Below are 9024 nucleotides of genomic sequence, written 5' to 3'. Positions count from 1 at the left end.
AATGCTGGGATATGGTACTGAGAATGCTAAGGATGAAAAAGGTACCACTGTATAACTAGTAACTGGCTTAGAAAGAAGAAGATAGAAAGCTGATGAGAGCCTGTCTAGTTTCAACCAAGACATAGTCTGAAGTATTGAAAAAACTATTTCCTGGATGGTCCAAGAGGAAGATAGTGCTTGTTAGTGAGTATGTCTTTAGGAGCTAGACATCAGTGAGTCTCATACCGCTTGTCCAGGATAACTGTAAGATTATATGGTTAGGCAATCCTAATTTTTTTCATCTCCTCTGCCTTCCTCCCACACATATTTTTCGAGAATATTCTGGCCTAATCCGGTAAATTTATTTTGGTTTTTTAACCATTTTAATTTTTCTTCAAACTTTTTTAAATTTTATAAGTATATCGTTCATTTTAAGTAAGGCTAAGAGTCCTATAGTGCCCTTGTTAGAAAGCATAAATTTAGGTATACTTATCTCAGCTTGCATTCAAGATAAATAATCCATTTTTTCAAGGATATTTCCGATTTCCTTTGCAACTATATGGCAATAAACCATGTATATTAAAAAAATTATATATGATTTTGTGTTTCAAAAGTATCTGTTATGCTTAATAATATGGAATAGTGTTCTGTTGCCATTGTTTGAAATTAATTGAAATGTGTCATAAATGGAAATGAAATTGAGTTTTATCTTTAGTTATTTCTACAACCTAACCCAAAACCATTTATTTTTGTTGTATGATGTAAAAAATTAAATCTTTTTGTTGTATTTACAGAACACTGCCAAAATCCTTTAATCCTTCCTCTTTCAGAATCATTGTATTAATTTTTATAGTGTGTTAAACAGTTTTTATCCATGGTTTAAACTGTACAAGTTGCAGTTACAGCTGTAGAAATAAAATGTTTTTAAATATAACACATCTAAACAACATTCATTTGGTACTAGAAAACAAACATAATAACAGAGGCAAAACTTTGTACATCTATATTTCATATTTAGATTTAAACAATACAATACAATCAAATTGGTAGTTTATATATATTTTAATCTTAAACAGAGATTAAAATTTAATGTCAATCAGTGTATAGTACTTATAAGTTATCAGTAATTTTTTTCATAACCTATAAATTACAATGGATTTACAATTCCAAATGAATCAATTGGTTAGCCTTGCAATAGGAACTCCAGAGGTTAGTATTTATTGAAATTTTTAATTTTATTTCCTTTTTAATTTCAAAGTAACACAAAAGGCATAGAGTACAATAACCGGACCCGTTTTTTTATATCTATTAGTATAATCATTGATACTTAATATTCGTATATTGAATACGAGTGTATCAATCATATCAACACATCTATAATAATTACGGTACTTTGGGATTATACCGACCACACTAGTATGAAGAACACAAAAATAGAAATTTATAGAAACAAACATGATAGAACGAAAAAACAACTCTTCAATTACAAAATTACAAACTTACAAGCATTTCCAGGTATTGTGATCGTTATTGTTGTCGCTGTTATCTTATCTTTCTCGAGAATCCTGATTACGGCAGACCGCGCGGCATCACGTGATTTGCACGGTACATAATTGCCTTTCCATTACAATTCAATTTATATTTCTGATTAGCCCCTCTAGAATTTGATATTTTACTGATAGGTACTATCTCGAGGGATGTTTTTCTTTCGTCGACATCAGCGCGGGGCAGCACCGAAGGTGCTGCCAACGCCCGCGCTGATGGCCGGAGGCACTCGCATTTTGGGTGGCGGAATGTGATCAAGAATAAAAACAAGTTTTTAGTGTTTTTTTTAATAAAGAGTTTAGTTTGGTAAATGTTTGTTTTTGTTGAATTTTTGTGTTTGGAGAAATGTAGAGGTAAAACACGGAAGTACAACAAAGCGATGCACCAGCTGAACGGGCGGCGAGACTCTGCAATCACGTTATCTACTAGACGCTCGACTTTGACCTCTGTCTGAGGATGGGGAGGGGTTTGCGATAAGACAATTCCTGTTTTATATTGACGAAATATTGTTCTACGCTAATCTAGTAATCAGTAGAAACGAAATGTGAAATAACGATTCATGTCTGGGTGTGGTCGGTATAATCCCAAAGTACCATAATTACTATTCATAATAATAATAATATTTAAAATTAAAATAATATAATATACATAGTAACAATCTCATAAATAATAAAGGAGCTATAACGATCAAACAAGCAACTAGAACTGAGAATAGGAAAAGTCATAAATAATAACAAAATGATAACAATATAACAAACATGTATGCCAGAAAATACTAAATATACTAACTATTTACATGTTTTCTACTTGGTAGCAATGATTAACCACTTTCAAGAAGTTATTGAAAGCATCCTCTCTAAAAACCGTACTTCTCTGTACAGTACAGGGATGATCTACAAGCAGATTACCTGATATACCACTTTTTAAACTTTGTTTCACAGTCCTCCACAAGCTTTCGACTGTCTGTTATTGTCTATAAAAGATTATATGAAAAAAGTGTGTGTACAAGTCAGTTATAATGCAGATTCAATATCGGTTGGTTATATCGATAGTTATAATTTAATTAATATCATTTGTCAATATCGATATAAAAAATCGGGGTCCCTTATCGCTTTTCACCCCAAGAAAGTGTTATAAAGGAACCTTTCCTTATAATATTAATCAATGTTGTTGTGCAAATTTATTATGTATTGGTATTGACTCATGCCTCAGATTTTAAGTCTCTTTAAATTTATTATGATAAGTTATTCTATTTTTATCTTTAATGTTGTTTGAGATATGAAACTTTGTACATTTTATAATCATTTCTACTTAATACTTGTTCAATTTTTTATGCAGCTTTATGTGATTTCAAAGATTACCTTTACCAGTAACAAGTAAGTAAGTTGGATAGCAGCAATAACATAAAATAATATAGAAGAAAGCAGAAAGGACCTCACCAAGCCATTTTAGCAGAGAATAATCTGTCTATGACCCTGAGCAAATATGTAATGGCATTTTGAAATTGATTAATTAGTAGAGTTTATGTCCAAAATATTATCCTAACTGATTCTTCATCTAGGCTATGAGTGTGGCTAGTAAATATCCAAATTTTAAAAATTTCAACTATACTTATTGTATAAAACTAGCCACCTGTCTCCATTAAAAGACAATACCTACAGGGACATCTGGATGGTGAATGACAATAGGAAGAAGGTCATTCTGTGTGTACTATCATTGTAAATTAAAATATATTATTAAAAAATGTAATTATTAAGTTTTGAAAATGTTTATTTTGGCTCTATTAAAAGAAAACATCTATCTGTTGTGTGTTGTCAATTGAAATAATCAACAATGTTAATATTACTTCAGAATTTAGTTTATAAAGAATTATAAATATAATGATTTAATTCCTGAGCTGTATTAAGGGGAATACAAATATACAAATAAACCTGTAATGATTGGTAAGTATGTGTGACAACAAAGACAACTGTAATATAAGAGAAACGCTAAATTACTTGGACATTGTACGTGACTCCTTCCTGTCAATAACTCTATAGTCATGCCCTGCCACAACCATCATGTCTATGCATTAAAATTCATATAGTTACAGATTTGAGTTGTGAATGTAATTATCATGCCAAATTTAAATTAAAATATACTACAGTAAGGAGTCAGGATAATACAAAAATTAATAAACTGTATTGGGCCTTCTCATAGTCTAACAATTAGTTAAATTATTATTTAACAAATCACAATCTTAGTATATGAGGGTTAACAATATAAAGCCAGGTGCGTATTGTATGTTTAACAACATATAACTACTTAAGTGTTGTTTATTTGGTGTTTATAGGTAATAGACACCAAAATATTTACTAAAGGCAATATTATCTTATCATTATACCCAATCTAGATTTTATCCCTGACTTGGATAATTGTTTGAAAAAAAAACTACATCAGCACTAAGACCGTGTTAGTTGTTTGTTTTAAACAGGGCTGTATAAAAGGGGGTGGGAGGCTGGTGCCAGCTAGCGTGGTTTTAGCTAACCCGTCAGTATATAACTTCACTAATAATGAGTATACAGGGGTAAAACGATATTCTAAAATTCCTTAGATAAAGATAAAGATAAACGATAAAGATTCCTTAGGATAACTGAAAGTTTAGTTTTTATGTTTATTTGTTTTGCCAAAGCTACGCTTGCTATGGGCACCATGAATCCTAGGAACGGCCCTGGTCTTAAACTTCTGTGAACGAAATTTCTTTCATGACAGAGTCTCTATGGTTGACAGGTGGGTGCTGTCAACTTCAATCTTCTCCAGAGGTTCCTGCTGGAGATGCTGAAGATGACTGATCTGGACAGTGCTACTGTCACTTTTAGTCCAGAAGAAGTTGCCAAACTGGGGGTAAGATTAACTGAGCTTTCCAAACCAGGAAAACTTCAATGTAACTATAAAACAGCGGATGAAAATTATTGTGAGGTAGTCTCTAGAGGGAAAATCGTGATGGCATAGACATACCTCAGAATTAAAACTAGAAGGAAGTGTCTTACCATAGTCATTCAGGGTGTAACATTTTAGAACGGTAAAGGTGAAAAAGACCAAAAATTTGAAGAACATTGTATGTAGTAATAACAGTGTTTTATTATTTATTATCATTATTTCCGTGCAATAACTTTTAGATTTTTACTCTAATGATATAACTTATTGCTAAACTACATTTTCGTTGCCCTCTTTTGGAGGGGGAGACAACCACTGCTCCTCCCTAAAATAGTCCATGGCAGTGAGTGATTATTATTTTTAGTTTTCATTGAGAAAAGAAAACTTTATCATCCAAGTATATCAGAAAAGTAACATCTTTTATTCTAAATCTACTTGTGTGATGCAGAAGACATTATTTTGGTTAGAAAGTCTTACAAACTTATACGAGTATCACAATCTACTATAGCAATGTTCATTAAATATACAGTCATCTAATATGTTTAAAAGTTTTAATTGAAGTTGATCTTTGTACAATGGCCGACTTGCAGCTTTGAATATTATAATCCTTTAAATAGTTACATTCAGGTGCCTACGCTTTGTCTAACATGGTTTCACTTCTTGAAACAGGTTTTGTAGTCACTTTTTGGAACCACAAAAAGTTGCTCTGTCGCATTTTGTTGAATTTGAATATATCCTGAAGTACGTATATTTTCACTTGATATTTTTGTTAGAGGAACTGAAAAAAGTGACAAAAATACCATGTAATAGATAGAGATGAGATATTGAGTTGACACAACTAATTAATAAAATTATAAATACAATATTCAATCTTCTTCCTAAGGATTAGAATTCCCAGTACCTCCACAAAGCTAGAATGGAGACAAAACCTGGAGTAAATTGATCTTATTAAAGGTCAATAATTTAATTTGTATTGTTTATTGGAAAAGAAGAAATTAAAGTGACTGAACAATATAATACATATGCAATTGTTAGAATTATATATTTTTTTCGTCACTCAGTATGGTAATGGGCTACTTTCTAATACATCTGAGATCTGTAAAAGTAATTTTTCCCTCGCAGCTAACCTGATTTTCCCTCTTCCAAACATTACTTTCCCTTTGTAAACAATTCTTTTCATACGTAAACATCTCTTTCCACGTATAAACGGTTGAAATCTGTTATTTGTTTGATGGTCCTATGTTCAAACAGCTGATTTTAATACAAAGAATAAATTATAAAATATTGTTTGGTTCCTTATGGAAGAATAATTACTAGACTATGAAATGTCAGATAATCTTTTAAAAGATTTCATGTGCATTCAATACTTGTCTCAAAAGTTCTATTGCAGGGCTATATAGCATTTTATATTTTCCTAAATGCAGTCTCGCCCCACAATAGGTAACTTTTGAAACTATTTATGAAATGTTCTATAATCCTTATTGTACGGTCTATGAGGAAGAGCCGTAACCGCGGTATAGCCGAAATAAAAACGACTGGTGATGTACCTTGGGGGAGTCTCGTTAGAGCGGGGTCGTCGAGGTCCTCGGCCAGGGCAGCGGGGAGTCCAGGATCACCAGAAGTCTTGTGTAGGTCTTGTAGATGGAGAGCGGTGGACAACAAGGGGAATGATTCACTCCGAGAGGGTAAATAAAGTAACTATATTGACTTGAAATACATAAAAAAACAAAATAGAGCTGTATAAACGTGAAACTGTTCATGTATTTGGGGTGGAATGCGGGCAGCAGCGTGTGTCCAGTACGCCGCCTGCGGAGAGAATAAAGAGCCGCGTCTTCTTATCTTGAAGGGGTTGGAGAAGGGGCTGCGAGTCGGTGACGTCATCTCGGGCCAGTAACAACACCAGCCGTTAACTAAGAAATAAGTACTGAACATTCCCCCCCCCCAAAAAAGGACATTTTTTGACCCAAGTAAAAGAAAAAAAGAAAACGTTATGATTGAAGAAAATTTACCATTCGTCATGAAAACATACCTGAGTCAATTTATCATTAATTAAGAGCTAAATATGAATAGAAAATGGAGTTATATGTACACTAAGGAGATTATGACTAAACATTAGGTAAAACAACCAACTTATTTAACAGGGACGGGTTACAATACCTGACGGGGTTTTCACTTGGACCACACGAACAATGTTGTCAGAGCTAGGTAACACTTTGATAATCCTACCTAGGGGCCAAGTTAGAGGATCACTATTGCTAGAGTACATTAATACTAGGTCATTTTCCTTTACATTTGTAGTTTGTTCAGTCCATTTTGGGCGTTGGATTTGCGAGTGGAGGTAGTCTTTTCTTTCCAGCTCTTCCAGAAGTGTTGAGTGGCGCGAGACACTTGTTGCCAACGAGATAGAAGATTGAGTGGCTCGGAAGTGATGTCCTCTTCTGGACGTGACAGCAGAAGATCTCCAGTGGAGGAAATGGCCTGGAGTCAAGTAGTTTGAAGTCGTCGTCAGGTGATGATGGAAGTGCGCAGAGCGGCCTGGAGTTCAGAACAGCTTCAATGCGGCATAAGAATGTCGAGAATTCTTCTGAAGTGAAGTTGGTGGTTTTGTATTATTCTCTTCAGATGATGCTTGGTAGACTTCACTGCAGCTTCCCAGAGACCACCAAAGTTCGGAGCACAGGGTGGATTGAAGTTCCAATGGATTTCGTTCTTGGCTAAGTGGTCTGAGATCAGTGTGGCGTGGAGTTCTTGAGTAGAGAATAAACTTCTTGAAGCTGACGAGCAGGCACCAATGAAGTTGCGGCCTTGATCAGAATATATGTTGCGGCATAAACCTCTTCTAGCAATAAAACGGTCGATTGCGGCTAGACAAGATTCAGTATTGAGAGAGTGGACTAGTTCTAGATGAACAGCCTTGACTGTCATGCATACAAAAAGAGCAATGTAGCATTTAGACAATTTTGCGTTTCTTCTAGTACTTTCTTTAACAAGAAAGGGACCAGCAAAATCCAATCCAACGTTGGTGAAGCATCGCGTTTGCTTGAAGCGAGAGGGGGGCAAGTCTGCCATTAGGGTTGTGTGGGTTTTGCTTTCATTCTAAGCAAGTGAGACATCGAAAAATGCGTTTTTCGGATGAGATTTCTCGCACCGGAATCCAGTAGCGGCGTTGAATAAGAGATTGAACTATTTTGGGACCACCATGAAGAGAGTACAGGTGATAGTGATCACACAATAGAGTTGCGAAGTGACTTTGAGAAGGAATCAAAACAGGGTGCTTCGAAGACTCAGGCAAGGGAGAAAACTTCAGTCTACCCCCCACCATGAGGGTATCAGATGATAAAAATGGTGTGAGTTTTCTTATCGAAGGAGAGCATGGCTTTCCTTGATTGACTGCTTTTATTTCTGGAGAATAGTGTTGCTTTTGAACGAGTTTTACACATTGAGCAAGGGCTTCGGTTCGTTCATTTACAGATAAAGGACCAAAACGTTTAGCAGACTGTCTGGATCGGATGTTATGAATGAATCTTAGTACATAACTCATTGCATTTTGTAGTTTAGTGAGTGAAGAAAATCGATTTATCCACTGGTACAGATCGTTTGGTGGTATAACGTTAGTTGTTAGTGTATTGCTAAATGGTGTTTTCTTGATCTCAATTACTTCAGAGGGAGCTTTTTCCAGGTGATACAGGCCAAGAGGAAATTTCATTTAGTAGAAAAGAGGGGCCATGCCACCAAAGCGGGTGATCAAGTAAGCCAGAGGGCATCAGACCTCTAGTGCCACAATCTGCGGGATTGTTGTCTCCTGAAATGTGACGCCAAACATCAATAGACGTGTTTTTCCGTTACTTTACAAACTCGGTTTGAGACGAAAGTTTTCTAGAAGGTGCGGAGGTGTTCTTATCCAACCAAGAACATTCATTGAGTCTGTGAATAAAAAGATATCTGATATCTGTAGTTTGGTGATAAGCTTCTGGTTAGCTTTGACCAGTTGGGAGAGGAGCAACGCTGCGCATAATTCCAAGCGGGGGTATCGTTAGTGGTTTGAGTGGAGCAACTTTGGTTTTAGAATGCAATAGGCTACATCCGGTAGTTTTTGTTTTCACATTCGACTCTTAGATACAGTACCGAGCACATGCCTTTCTGAGAAGAGTCTGAAAAACCTATGAGTTGGACGGATATGTACGTACTGAGGATATAGCGAGGGATATTTATTTGTGACATAAGTGGAAGTTCTTTGACAAATTTATCCCAAAACAATGTGTAGATGTTTTGGGAGTGGATCGTCCCAGTCTAATTTTCCAACCCATATTTGCTGAAGCAAGTGTTTTAGTGTGAAGATAACTGGACTGATGAAACCGTTGACATCATACACTCGGGCAACTTGAGATAAGACATTTCGTTTGGTCGGAGTTTTATTTACAGGGGCAATAGCGTAGTGAAAACATCCGTGGAAGGGTCCCATTCAAGTCCTAGTACTTTTATGGAGTGAATGGATCCAAGGGGATGTGGTCTTTCTCTGTGGTCAGAAGGGATGGTGTTGAGAACGGAAACACTTGAACTAGCCCATTTGTGAAGTTCGAAACC

This window comes from Homalodisca vitripennis, chromosome 2 (genome assembly GCF_021130785.1).
Source record: "Homalodisca vitripennis isolate AUS2020 chromosome 2, UT_GWSS_2.1, whole genome shotgun sequence".
Taxonomy (NCBI): domain Eukaryota; kingdom Metazoa; phylum Arthropoda; class Insecta; order Hemiptera; family Cicadellidae; genus Homalodisca; species Homalodisca vitripennis.
This window is presented reverse-complemented; position numbering follows the sequence as displayed.